The following is a 13,275-nucleotide window of genomic DNA, read 5'->3' on the forward strand; positions in this document are numbered from 1 at the left end:
GCTTTAGGTCCAGAGTTTGATCCTGGAAAGGAGGGTGTGATACAGTGGGAGAGGCTTCTGGAGACAGTCATTTGGCTCTTTTAATCATGAAGTTTTACAAATTGTTAAAGACAAGTAGAGGTTAAAATCTGTTACAAGGGAATCACTTTAAAAGACTGATATATATTAATTTAAGGTCGCCAAGGAATTCAGCTATGTAATTCCTAAATGAAAAACTCAAGTCAGCCGTCAGCCTTTTTTGGAGTTTAATTCCAATAGGAGCAAGAAAGGAATTAGAGATAGAGAGAAAGAAAAAGGGAGAGAAGGGAATAGGGCTTAAATACCCCTTCTGTTTAGGCTGGGCCAAAAGGCCCAAGCCCTTAGATAGCTGGGGCAAAGAAAAGAGATCAGTCCCTATCACTCATGTGACCAAAATGGAGAAACAGTCTCAGAGGCCCCCACCTTCTGCTTCCTTCAGCGCAAGCTTCTCCGAGTCCACCGCAATCACCCCGACCAAACTCCTCAACCCCCCTCAAGTCTCCAGACCCTCCTATCTTTAAGGAAACCATCCAAGTTCCTCCTCTCAGTTCTCCCATCTACCAATCACTGTTCATCAATTTCCCTGTGCCAATGGAGGCTCTAGCTTAACCCAGGACCGCCCAGAGGTTTCTGGCTTTTGCACATGTCTGTTGAAGGTCATATTATCAAATGATTAAATCTTTGATCTAGGCTGCAGCCCTTACTCAATCCTGTTAGGACTGAATAGGGTGGAGATTTATTCCAAGTATCTCCATTGTATCAATTCTAAAATAAATCATGATTCAAAGAAATTCCTGTTCTATGCTTAAGCATAGGTCAAAGTCCTTTCCATTGTTCAGCAAAAGGTTTCTGTCCTAAAGTAATCTGAAGAAGGGAAGAGAAGGAACCTCCCATGCCAATGGGGTTCCCATTCCAATAGACTATCAGTAAGAAATTTTCCAAGTATGAAATATCCCAATGGTGAAATTTCCAACATTTATAAGTCTAAGGAATTTTGAGGTTTACAAATCCCAAGACAACTGTGTTTATTTGAGCAAACTCTGAAGTATACATATTTTGCATCAAACAAAATGCAAAAGACTTGATTTAAAAAAACCCTTCCAGAGATCCTCTTACTAAAGACTTGTCAAGGAGCAGAATGGGACAAGTAAAGAGAAAATGAAATAAAAATCTGGAGGCTGAGATACTGCAAAATGCTGCTTGCTGTCATTTTAGCCCCTTGCCTTACAGGGAGATTCGGGAAGAAATTGCTATTCTGCTGAACATAAAAGAAAGAACAAATCAGAAGACCTTTCCCAGGTGTTGGCAATTACTGTAAAACCTGGGCACTAGAAGAAAGACTATTTTACTCCAGATGTCCAACCAATTCTGTTGCTAAAGTCTCCTTCCAAATAGGTGAAGAAAAGGAAAAAGGGCACAGGACTTCCAACCCATCTGATAAACACATCCTCCAGCTATGTTGCCCAGTTGCAAACATTTCAGCAAATAGCTGACTGCAGGGTGTTTCAGGACTTTGCAACACCAGTTGCAACATTTCAGCGAAATAACTAGCCATAAAGTGCTCTAGGGTTTAAACAATCATCCAGGTTAAGTAATATTGTGAGGTATATATGTAGGGTCCCAACTCTGGCAGAATGGAACTCCTTTGCTGAGCTTTCCCCTAGCATGCTAGTGATAGCGTGCTAGTAATAAAGGCTTTCCCTTGCTTGAATTGCATTGTCTTCGTGTGCTCCTTGGGTGGTGTCAACATGGAAATCTAGAGATCCCCAGTTTATTTAGTTTGAGTGTAGAAACCCCAGGTTTTGACCTTGTCACAGGAGAGGTTTCCCTCTGAGGGAAGGTCCCTCTTCACCAGACAGTGAACTTCCTGGTAGTTTGGGTGGGAACAGCTAATCCCATCCAATATTAAGCATCCCCTTTGTCCCAATGGTTTCTCCCCCTAGGCTAAGGTCCATGACCAAGGTGACCCAGCCCTAGGCTGAGTCTTTCCCTTTTGTGTCCATTGTAGGGCCCCAGCCCCTCACTATTATTCCTGTCTGGAACTCTTCATTTTCCTTTCTTACCATTGTAAAGTCAATCAACCGTCCCTCTCCAAGCCCCCAGGTCATCTAGAGTGGTATATAGGTTCCCCAAGTTCTTTTGTTCCTCGGAGCCCATCCAGAGTCGGTGGCACTCCCAGGGGCTGGTGACCAGGGCATCTTGACTCTGTGCAGTCTTGGAAAGCAGCTCTGTTGTCGTATTAGTAGCGCTAACCCCTTTTCCCTTGATTAAAGAGTGATTTTTGACTATTTAATAGTTCTGTGTTTTTTCTAGTTGACAGTGGTCTGCAACTCGGACCCTAACATTGGGACTTCTACTGACCTTATTACATTTTCAGTGAGGTATGTTTTAAGATCAGGCAAGAAACATGAGAATTTTTTTCTGCCAAAAATTTCAAAGCTTCCAAAAGACAAAACCTTATTTTTGCATTTCTAATTCTGGTCTGATTGGAAGGCAGAGAGATACAAGAGAGAAAAGAAATCCTTTTCTTTCTCTGAGGACACACACACATACACACCCATCTTCCCCACCCTCCTCTCCCCCCCACAGAGACAAATCTGTCTTAAAATCAGAGGGATTTGAGAGAGGAAAGTTTAGCATGAATGCAGAGCTAAATCCCTATTAGCAGAAACCATTGAGGGGGCTGAGAGCAAGGTTTTTTAAAAGGTTACAACCACAGGCAGGAAGGGGATAAGGGGGGCTCCCGGATCATTCATGAAAAGGGACAGGATGTCCAAGCAGAAGGGACCAGAAGCTCCTTTGCATGTAAGTGCCAAATGTTCATTTGCATATCTGCTGTTCAAGGGAGTTGGTCTCAAGGCCTTAGGGTGGCTTCAAAGGAATTATCTGCTAGGGCATTGTCTGTTCAGTGAATTTATCAGGATTGTCATAAATTCTTCTGCAATGAACTTAAGGACTCATGACAATCATACACTACATTATTACAATTTTGTCACAGTTGTACCATATTATATTTTAAATTAATGTAAAATCACAGTTAACACTGTAAACTAATTCAAGACTAAATTTGTGGGCTGAAAGGAAATCCATTTATTGTGCATCTTCAAATTGCAATAGGAATCAGGTTATTTTTAATATGCTAGAGGATTTTGAGGTTATAGCTGTCTAGGACTTAACTCTGAAATTTTTACACAAAACATATACCTCTGTTATTTTCTCTCTTCCCTAGAAAATGATATAAAATGGTCAGTTCTTAAACAGAACTGAAGTTTTAAGTTTAAAAGTTTTTTCTTTTTCAAAAACAGTGCAAGTGATTTTTCAAGTTGAAGTTTTGAAGCCTATATTATTCTCCCAGCACAACTATTAACTTCTCTCCACTTTGCAAACAAAGAGACTTGGTTAAATTTGGAAAGAATGTTTTCCCTTTATCACTGTGTTTCTGCTCTGAAAATTTTAGTAGGATTTAATTCTTTAGGTAAATTAGAAACAATGACACCTGAAGGAATTGAAATATACTATATGTATCTGAAAGTTCTCGAGAACTCAAATGGGAAAAGTTTTACCTGATGAGAAAATGTCTGTACACTTTGGAAATATCAATTTTATGTAGAAAGAGTAAAAGTATTTGTTTGTTTTGAAATTTTTATTTAATTAATCAATTTACAACATTATTCCTTGGTTACAAGAAGTATATTCTTTCCCTCCTCTCCCCCCACCCCTTCATGAAACCGATTCATAATTCCAATGGGTTTTACATGTGTCCTTGATCAAAACCTATTTTCATGTTGTTGTTTGTACTGGGATGATCATTTAGAGTCTACATCCCCAATCATATCCCCCTTGGTCCATGTAATCAACAGTTATTTTTCTTCTGTGTTTCTACTCCCACAATTCTTCCTCTGAATGTGGATAGTGTTCTTTCTCATAAAGTCCCTCAGAATTGTCCTGGATCATTGCATTGCTACTACTAGAGAAGTCCATTATGTTCAATTGTACTACAATGTATCCATCTCTGTGTATGTTTTCCTGGTTCTGCTCCTTTCACTCTGCATCAGTTCCTGGAGGTCATTCCAGTCCACATGGAATTCCTTCACTTTATTATTCCTTTCAGCACAATAGTATTCCATCACCAACATATACCACAGTTTGTTCAGCCATTCCCCAATTGGAGGGCATCCCCTCATTTTTCAATTTTTTTGCCACCACAAAGAGAGCAGCTATGAATATTCTTGTACAGGTCTTTTTCCTTATTGTCTCTTTGGGGTACAAACCCAGCAGTGCTATGCCTGGATCAAAGGGCAGACAGTCTTTTAGTGCCCTTTGGGCATAGTTCCAAATTACCTTCCAGAATGGTTGGATCAATTCAGAACTCCACCAGCAATGCATTAATATCCCCACTTTGCCACATCCCCTCCAACATTCATTACTTTCCTTTGCTGTTATGTTAGCTAATCTGCTAGGTGTGAGGTGATACCTCAGAGTTGTTTTGATTTGCATCTCTCTGATTATAAGAGATTTAGAACACTTTTATGTGATTATTAAGTTTTGATTTCTTTATCTGAAAATTGCCTATTCATGTCCCTTGCCAATTTGTCAATTGGGGAATGGCTTGATTTTTTTGTACAATTGATTTAGCTCCTTATAAATTTGAGTAATTAGGCCTTTGTCAGAGGTTTTTGTTATGAAGATTTTTTCCCCCAATTTGTTGCTGACCTCCTAATTTTGGTTGCATTGGCTTTGTTTGTGCAAAAACTTGTCATTCACTCATTCTGAGTTTATGTTGGTGTAGGGTGTGAGATGTTGATCCAAATCCAATCTCTCTCATACTGTCTTCCAATTTTCCCAGCAGTTTTTATCAAATAGTGGTTTTTTGTTCAAAAGCTGGGATCTTTAGGCTTATCATAGACTGTCTTGCTGAAGACACTTACCCCAAGTCTATTCCACTGATCTTCCTTTCTGTCTCTTAGCCAGTACACCATATTGTTTTGATGACCACTGCTTTATAGTATAGTTTGAGATCTGGTACTTCAAGGCCACCTTCCTTCCCATTTTTCCCCCCATTATTTCCCTGGATATCCTTGACCTTTTGTTCTTCCAAATGAACTTTGTTATGGTTTTTTCTAATTCAGTAAAAAAGTTTTTTGGTAGTTCAATGGCACTAAATAAGTAAATTAGTTTGGGTAGAATTGTCATTTTTATTATGTTAGTTCATCCTACCCATGAGCTATCAATGTTTTTCCAATTGTTTAGATCTAGTTTTAATTGTATGAAGAGTGTTTTGTAGTTGTGTTCATATAGTTCCTGTGTTTTCAGTTAAAATATTTGTAACAAATCAGTTGTTTTTATAAAAAGACTAATTTTGAAAATGACTTCATAGTATTGGGAAATAAAAATCTTAAGAGAATGAGGAAGTAGAAGTGAAGGAAAGTGTTCTGTTGATTCAGTGCCGAGAGAAGTATAACTAGAAATGTTGTAGGCCTACCATCAAAGAAAGGGAAAGAATGTTAAAGGAAGTTAAAAACTGTACTGAGATAGTGTGGCCCTGAAGCTCATTTAGAAGTGTAAACTTTAAATTACTCCACCCTACTTAAACCTTACTTTAGGGGAAGATAAAGTTGTAATCTCCTGATTGAACAATGAAGGTACTTAGTCCTCACCTTTAGTGAAGCTAGAACTTTAAGCTAAGTCTATTTTTAGTATCCTAATACAAAAAGGTGTCAAGTAACTATAAAGGTTAAATTAATCACAAAAAGGTCAAGTAACTAACAAAAGGTGAACTTAACAAAGAAGTGTGAAGTAACTCTAAAGATATAATCTAATCAAAAGAATGAGAACTAGGAATGGGCATTTAGTGGAGGAGACACAAGGGTGAAAGGTCTATATATTTGGCTCCCTTGCTGTCTCCGAGAGGATCTTGATTGGAGGGATTCTCTTTCCCTTCTAGCTGAGAGGAGCTTGCTGAGCCTTTCGGCATCTTAGCGTGGCTACAAGCTAGTGTCCTGTTCTGTGGTGAGTTTCTGGCTGAGTTTTCCTCCTTTACTTTCCAACTTTATCCTCTTAGAAGTCTCTTAATCTTCTTCAGAGACCTAGAGCCAGGGATTTTTAAATTCCCCCTGGCACAGGCCAGGCGGGAGAAATCCTATATCCCCTTCCTTCCCTCTCCTTAATTCCTTCCCTCTATATTAATTAAATTACCATAAAATACCAGACTGACTTGGGTATTTTATTTGTGATTTCCCCTGGCGACCAATTAAATCTAGATTTTAAGTCACAACTCTAAATTCATCTTTACAGAAGGCAATATGAAATAAGAGCTTTGACTATCCAAAAATTCAGGAATATGAAATTACTAAGCTGGGGCAAATCAAAAGACCTCATCTTTGCCAGATATTCAAAATGTCTAATACAGGCAAAAAGGAAAGCCTGGGATTTAGTAGAATGTTTCAAAAAAGTTTGATGATGCTTTAGATCTTAGCTAATAGCAAGATTTCTATGACTAAATTTGTGAGCTTTATTTGGAGAAATTTGATTCCTCCTCAGAAAGTTAGTTTTAATTTTAATTATATTGATCACGGAATGAAACTAGTATGCAATGCAAAAACTAGTAGATGAATGAAATGATCTTTCCATGCTATTCAGAACTACATTCAATTGGATTAATGTTACTTAACTGGCATAAGTTTTGTTTGGCATCTACTTTTTAAAATCTGTGATAATGTTTTATGTTAGTAATATGCTATAATTTCCTGCATTGTGTTTTTGGGAAACCCTTGTATAAGAAATACCATCATCCCTCGCTATATTAAGGTTCATTTATCAAGGTTTCACTGTGTTGTGGGTTTAAAAAAAATCTAATTCTGTATCATGGATTTTTCACTGTATTGCAGGATTTTGCAGATGAATACCATACTGTACACAATAGAAATGCAGTATGTCACTACTCCTTGCACAATGTTGCCAATATGAGATTGTATATGCACACTATTGGCTGATGGAATGAAAGGCAACCAACCAGGCTATATTCTGTATCCTGGGTGCTGATTGATTAAGTGACTATAGCATCTGTTTGTGCCCCTGCATTGTGCCCATAACATATGTTCAGCATCTCTCCTAGCTCACTTCACATTAACATCTGATTGCTCTGTGTAGTGTTGCTCTGTGGTGTTGTGTTTTTGTAAAGTTTTTGTAAAAGTTTGAATTTATTTCAAGCCCTATGCCACCCAAATGTTCTGTACCTTCTAAGGCTTTTCCCAAGTGCCTGAGGAAGATGCTTACCATCAAGGAATAATAGAACAAATATAATGCCACTACTTCGAGGATTTTCCACCTAACCTGGGAGTCTCTGGAATGTAACACCTACAATGGGTGAGGGATCATTGTACTGTTAATTTGAGATGCTATACCTCGAGCTTAATGCATTTGTTGGGGATTAGTTCCTCTTTTGATCTGAATGCAGTGATTTTAAAATGTTACCCACTGTAGAGTTTGGGCTCTGGAAGGCAGAGTGCTCTTCTGGTTAAAGAATGTCTTTAACATTTAAAAGCATAGGTTCTGGTTTATTAGTTAACTTGTTTGCTAGAAGTCTCATTGTGAGAGGCTTTGCTAGTCCTTCTAAAAGTTCAATATGATAAGAGTACAACTGGGAAAAAAGTCTTGGAAGCAATGAATCTTTGGTGAATTTTACCCAAGACTAGAGACAATTACCCTACAGAGGTCCAAAGCCCATCCATCCCTAAACAAAAACAGTCAAAGTGGAGTATGACTTAAGTTTGTTTATAGAAATCATTTATATGATGAATTGCCAAACTACTGATAATTTATGAAATTGTACCTAGAATAGTATATATTGACAGATCCCCAATTTAAAAGAGATTTCTATTTACCCTATGTGTTAATATGTTCTCTCAAGATATAAGGCTAAGAGTGGCTAATTTCCCCCCCACCCCCCATTTTGAGTGAACTAATATGTGTTCACTTTTTGTGAAAAAACTCCAATGTAATAAATCAGGGTATGTTTAAACTAGAAAAGTAAAATGATGGAATTTGCTTTTGGAAAGGCCTTATAATGTAATGTAAGGGACTAAAGAAAAATGTTTTTTGTTTATGGTTACTTTCTGTTAACCAACCATTACTGCAACATGAAAAACAATTGTATCCTGTTCTAAATTGTAAGCAATGCAACTTGCTATGTGAGGCAGAACTGTAATTTGATTTGCTCTCAGTTTTTAATTTAAGTATAATTGATTGTCTTTCCAATAGATTGTAAACACCTTGAGAGCAAGAGACTGTCTTTTGTTTCTTTTAGAATCCTTAACACTTAGCACAGTGCCTGGCACAAGTAGGCACTTAATGTTTACTGATTGACTATTGTTAATTCAGTACTCTACTATTTAGGAGAAACTGCCAAGTGCCAACTGAAAAAAAATACTACCAGTGGATGACTGGGAAGGTTAGGAAGACAACCACAAGAAGGTAAGGGCAGGATATTCTTAACTCAGTTTCCCATTGTACTATTTCCTTTCTGAACAGGACAAATTCCCATCTGATTGATTCTGAGCTTGGCTATGATATCCGGGGAACTGGTAGTTCCAACAGAATGAATGGATGTTCCAAAAGTAATTATGACTTTTATCTGAAATCAAATAAAAACTAAGCAAGTTTTCTCCAAGTATTTTTCTAGAAAGGTCAATCTGCGACATTAGTCCTTACTTCATAATTTTATAACCATGTCCTTAATTCTCAATAGCAAATTTCTCAGATGTGACAACAGAACTGAAAACAAATTCAATCTTACTGTTATAATTAGTGACAACATTCTTTTCTGAGAACCTCCAAATTGATTCTTTCCCAGAGTGTTAAAACAAAGAATTCAAAAGACAGATAATGACTGAGTTGACTATGAACTGGTATTGCCTCCTTCTGGAGGTCCTTCCTTGCTACCCTAGTCTCTGGCTATTTTTTTGACTTTTCCTAAGCTTTGGTGAACTGAGGAAACCTGGCTATGGCTCCTTTTCCTAAAATCTATTTAATCACCACCCCCACGCCCTTTTCAGTGGTGTCAACTGGGTTTTAGGGAACCCCAAGTTTGCTACCCTTTCCTTTTGTGTACATGGTAAAAGCATCAGCATCTCCCTCATATTCCAGCTCCTAGAACTCATTTCCTGTTAGCCATTGTAAAGCCAATCAATCATACTTCCCAGGCCAGAGTTCCCCAAAAGGCATGTAAGATCCCGTGTTTTACGGAGAAGAGATATTGTTCCCAGAGCCCCAGGGTTTCTATTCTGTGTAATATTTGGAGCTTGGCTCTGTGTAGCGGCTGATTATTAAGGACCTATCTCTTTCCTCATTTAAAGACTTGGTTTTGCTGACTACTTTAGTAGTTCTGTGTTTTTACAGGTTGACAGTGTTATTATAACTACATTGGTAGTTGTATTTTTTTAGGCTGACATTAGCAAGTATCTCTGAATTACTACAACAGGATGCTAGTGTGAAGGCCTCTATAGCTTTGATTTTTATCATTCTAAATTTGTGCCCTTTACATATTTGTGCCCTTCTTATTCTGAACAACTAGGAAAAATAAATTTTTAGTCTTGCCATCTCCTTGCTTATTGGTTTAATAATTATATGTTTCTATTTAAGATTATGTTTCTACAATATCATACCTTTTCTGAATAGAACATGTGCTCAAAGGGGGAAACAATATAGATATGGTGTGGAAAAGTTATAAAAGCATTAATTTTAATGGATTAGAAAATTTTACTCTGAGAAAAGTAATAAGACCAGCCTGTTTCCACTAGAGAACAAAGAGAAAGTGATTGGCTTCCAAATGTTTCCCATCAAAAAGACTGATAACAGTAATTGCATTAGTAGCTTTGGAATATCTGCTGTTGTGACATCAAAAACAATAACAAAAGAAGGCTAAATAAAGATGATGGTCCTGAATGCTATGGCTTATTATTTTTCCTTCCCTAAACTCCTTAATTTCTTCTTAGTATCAGTTCTAAGACAGAAGAATGGCAAGTGCTAGGGAATTTGGGTTAAGTGACTTGCCTAGGGTTATACCACTAGGAAATGTCTGAGGTCACATTTGAACACTATACCTCCTATTTCCAGGCCTGACTCTATCCACTGAGTCACCTAGCTGGCCAATGATATGTTTTAAATTTGATCCTGTAGGTAATAAAGAGTAAGACTGATATATAGATAGGGCAAAGCATTGAATCCAGAGATGTATGTCTATACAAATGCCTATTACAGATGGTTTTGGGAATGTTTTAGTTACTGTTTTTAAGATTTCAAGTTGAAATAAGGCTTTTTATATATAGAATTGCTTTGATTAGTTGTAAAACATTTTTAAATCATTTTTTTTCCTGTTTGAAATCTCAGTCCAATATGAAGAGAGAAAAGAACTTGTTTTACAAAGTCAGGTCCTCTAGGTTTTTTGTTTCATTTTGTTTTGAAAGACCGACAGTATTACCCATGTACAATGTCCAAAGATGGTTAAGAACAAATGATATGTGAAAAATGAAACTCTCCAAACTTTTAGCTATACTACATGTTTTGAAGTTCTTCAGATAAAGCCCTGATATTTATATTATTAATTCTATAAAATTTTCATTGGTTTTACCATTTGAACTACTTACTGGAAGGCCAAAGTGTTTAGGTTTCTATTTGTTAGTCATTTTTAGTCTAACTCTTCATGACCCCATTTGGGGTTTTCTTGGCAAAAATATTATACTGACTTGCCATTTCCTTCTCCAGCTCATTTTACATGAAGCTAGTGTTTGAATCTGGATTTGAACTCAGGTCTTCCTGACTCCAGGTCTGGTATTCTATCCACCGGGCCACCAAATGAAACCCTGGGTTTATACTACTATATTACACTAAGTGTTGTCAACATCAGATTTGAATATTATCCAGGAAACTTTCATTTATATTTTTATATATATATAACTTGGAATGTACAAAGTGGATCATCTGGAAGGAAAAGTTCTCCTAAACTGCCTGAAAAACAAGGTCTATCCCAGGTACTATTAATAAATGACACCCCAGTTAAAAATATCGAAATGTTGATTCAAGGACCAAGTTGGACAATTTGTATAGAGTGAATTGACAAGGAATTCAAAAGGAAAATATTTCCCAGAAGCAGATGACTTCATGAAGTAAGATAGTTAAAACCAAAATATTGGAATAAGAAAACTGTTATTTAAATGGACATTAAGATGCATTCTATTCTTTTTGGGGAGTTTACTATATGTTGTTTGTTACAATGCCCCTACCTTTATAATAATAAACCTAGATGTTAGATTCAGGCTCTCTATGTTTTAGTTCCTTGTAAATTTGTCTCCTTCTGAGACTGTAAAAATGTCTCCTTCTGAGACTGGGATAAATCAATAAATCGATAGACATTTATTAAATACTGTAAACCTTAAAATTTCTTAGACTTATAAATGTTGGAAATTTCACCATTAGGAAATTTCATACTTGAAGAATTTCCTACTGATAGAGGGAACTCTATTGGAATGTGAACCCCATTGGCATGGGAGGTTCCTTCTCCTCCCTACTTAAGATTACTTTAGGACAGAAACCTTTTGCTGAACAATGGAAAGGGCTTTGACCTATGCTTAAGCATAGAACAGGAAGTTCTTTGAGTCATGATTGATTTTAGAATTGATACAATAGAGATACTTGGAATGACAGAACCAGGTCTTGGAACTTCCAAACTCCACCCTGCTCAGGGTAACAGGATTTAGAAAGGGCTGCAGCAAAGGATCAAGATTTAATTATTTGAGAATATGACCTTCAACAGACATGTGCAAAGCCACAGACCTCTGGGCGGTCCTGGGTTAAGCTAGAGCCACCATTGGCACAGGGAAGACATGGACAGTGATTGGTAGATGTGAGAACTGAGGGGAGGGAACTTGGATGGTTTCCTTAAAGATGGGGGGGGGAGGGGGTCTGAGGACTGAAGGTGGTTGGAGAGGTTTTGCTCTGAGAGGTTGTGCTCTGAGAAGCTTGCTCTGAAGGAAGCTGGAGGTGGAGGCCCCTGAGACTGTTTCTCCATTTTGGCGTGAGTGATAGGGACTGATCTCTTTTCTTTGCCTCAGCTATCTAAGGGCTTGGGCCTTTTGGCCCAGCCTAAACAGAGGGGGTATTTAAGCCCTATTCCCTTCTCTCTGTCTCTCTCTCTGTCTCTCTGTCTCTCTCTCTCTCTGTCTCTGTCTCTCTGTCTCTCTCATACCTTTCTTCCTCCTCTTTGTAATTAAAAACTCCATAAAAGGTTGAGTGCTGACTTCCGAGTTTTCATTTAGGAATTACATAGCTGAATTCCTTGGCGACCTAAATTAATATATATCAGTCTTTTAAAGTGATTTCCTTGTCACAATACCCAGTATGTGCTAGGCACTATTCTAAGCACTAGGGATACAAAAAGATGCAATAGACAGTCCCAGCCCCTGAAGAAGCTTATAATCTAATCAAGGAGACAACATGTAAATAAATAAAGAGCAAATTATATACAAGATAAATGGGAGGTAATTAACAGAGGGAAAGCACTGGAATCAAGAGTTCCTGGGTATTTGGAGGGTTTGGGGAAAGCTTCTTGTAGAAGGTAGGATTTTAGTGGGGCTGAAAAGCCAGGGAAATTAGTAATCAGAGCTGAGGAAGGAAAGCACAGAGAAGTTTCAAGGTTGGAAGCACCTAGGAGCAAGTTAAGACTCTACTCTAGGGGTCTAAGTTCTTGACCACTGATTGTGGATACTTTTGACAAATAATTTCTACTGTTTAGATCAACAGCTAGTTTCTACCAGATTCATATTGGTTCAAATGAGAACATTAAAATGATACAAAATTTGAATCAAGAATCAAAGGAAAGAGGCGGATAAATGACTCAGTTCGTAAGAGAGCTGAAGTCTGAAGATAGGAGGCCCTGTGTTCAAAATAGACCTCAGACACTTCCCAGTTATTCGACCTTAGGTAAGTCACTTAACCCTAATTGCCTAGCCCTTTCAGATCTTGGAATCATACTTAGTACTGATTCCAAGATAGAAGGTATGGTTTAAAAAAAATTAGGAACAAAGGTAATAGGAAGCAAAATCTTTTTCTCGGTAAATAAGATCAAAAGAAAATCTTCTAATAGTTTATCTGAAAAATTTTCTTTGGTAAGGAAACTTCCTATGTGAGCCAGCAACTATGGTAAAATTGTTAAGTACTCAAAAAATGTCTCAAATCCAAGGGAACTGAATTGCAGTGGGGGTG

General features: G+C 37.5%; 1 protein-coding gene across 2 annotated transcripts in view; it reads right to left on the reverse strand.

Annotated features, from left to right (window-relative positions):
* The window catches only part of NUBP2 (NUBP iron-sulfur cluster assembly factor 2, cytosolic), a 29,200-nt gene that overhangs the window by 14,849 nt on the left and 1,076 nt on the right, over positions 1 to 13,275 (reverse strand). The window lies entirely within an intron of this gene.

Source organism: Monodelphis domestica, chromosome 7 (genome assembly GCF_027887165.1).
Source record: "Monodelphis domestica isolate mMonDom1 chromosome 7, mMonDom1.pri, whole genome shotgun sequence".
In the NCBI taxonomy this organism is placed as follows: Eukaryota; Metazoa; Chordata; class Mammalia; order Didelphimorphia; family Didelphidae; genus Monodelphis; species Monodelphis domestica.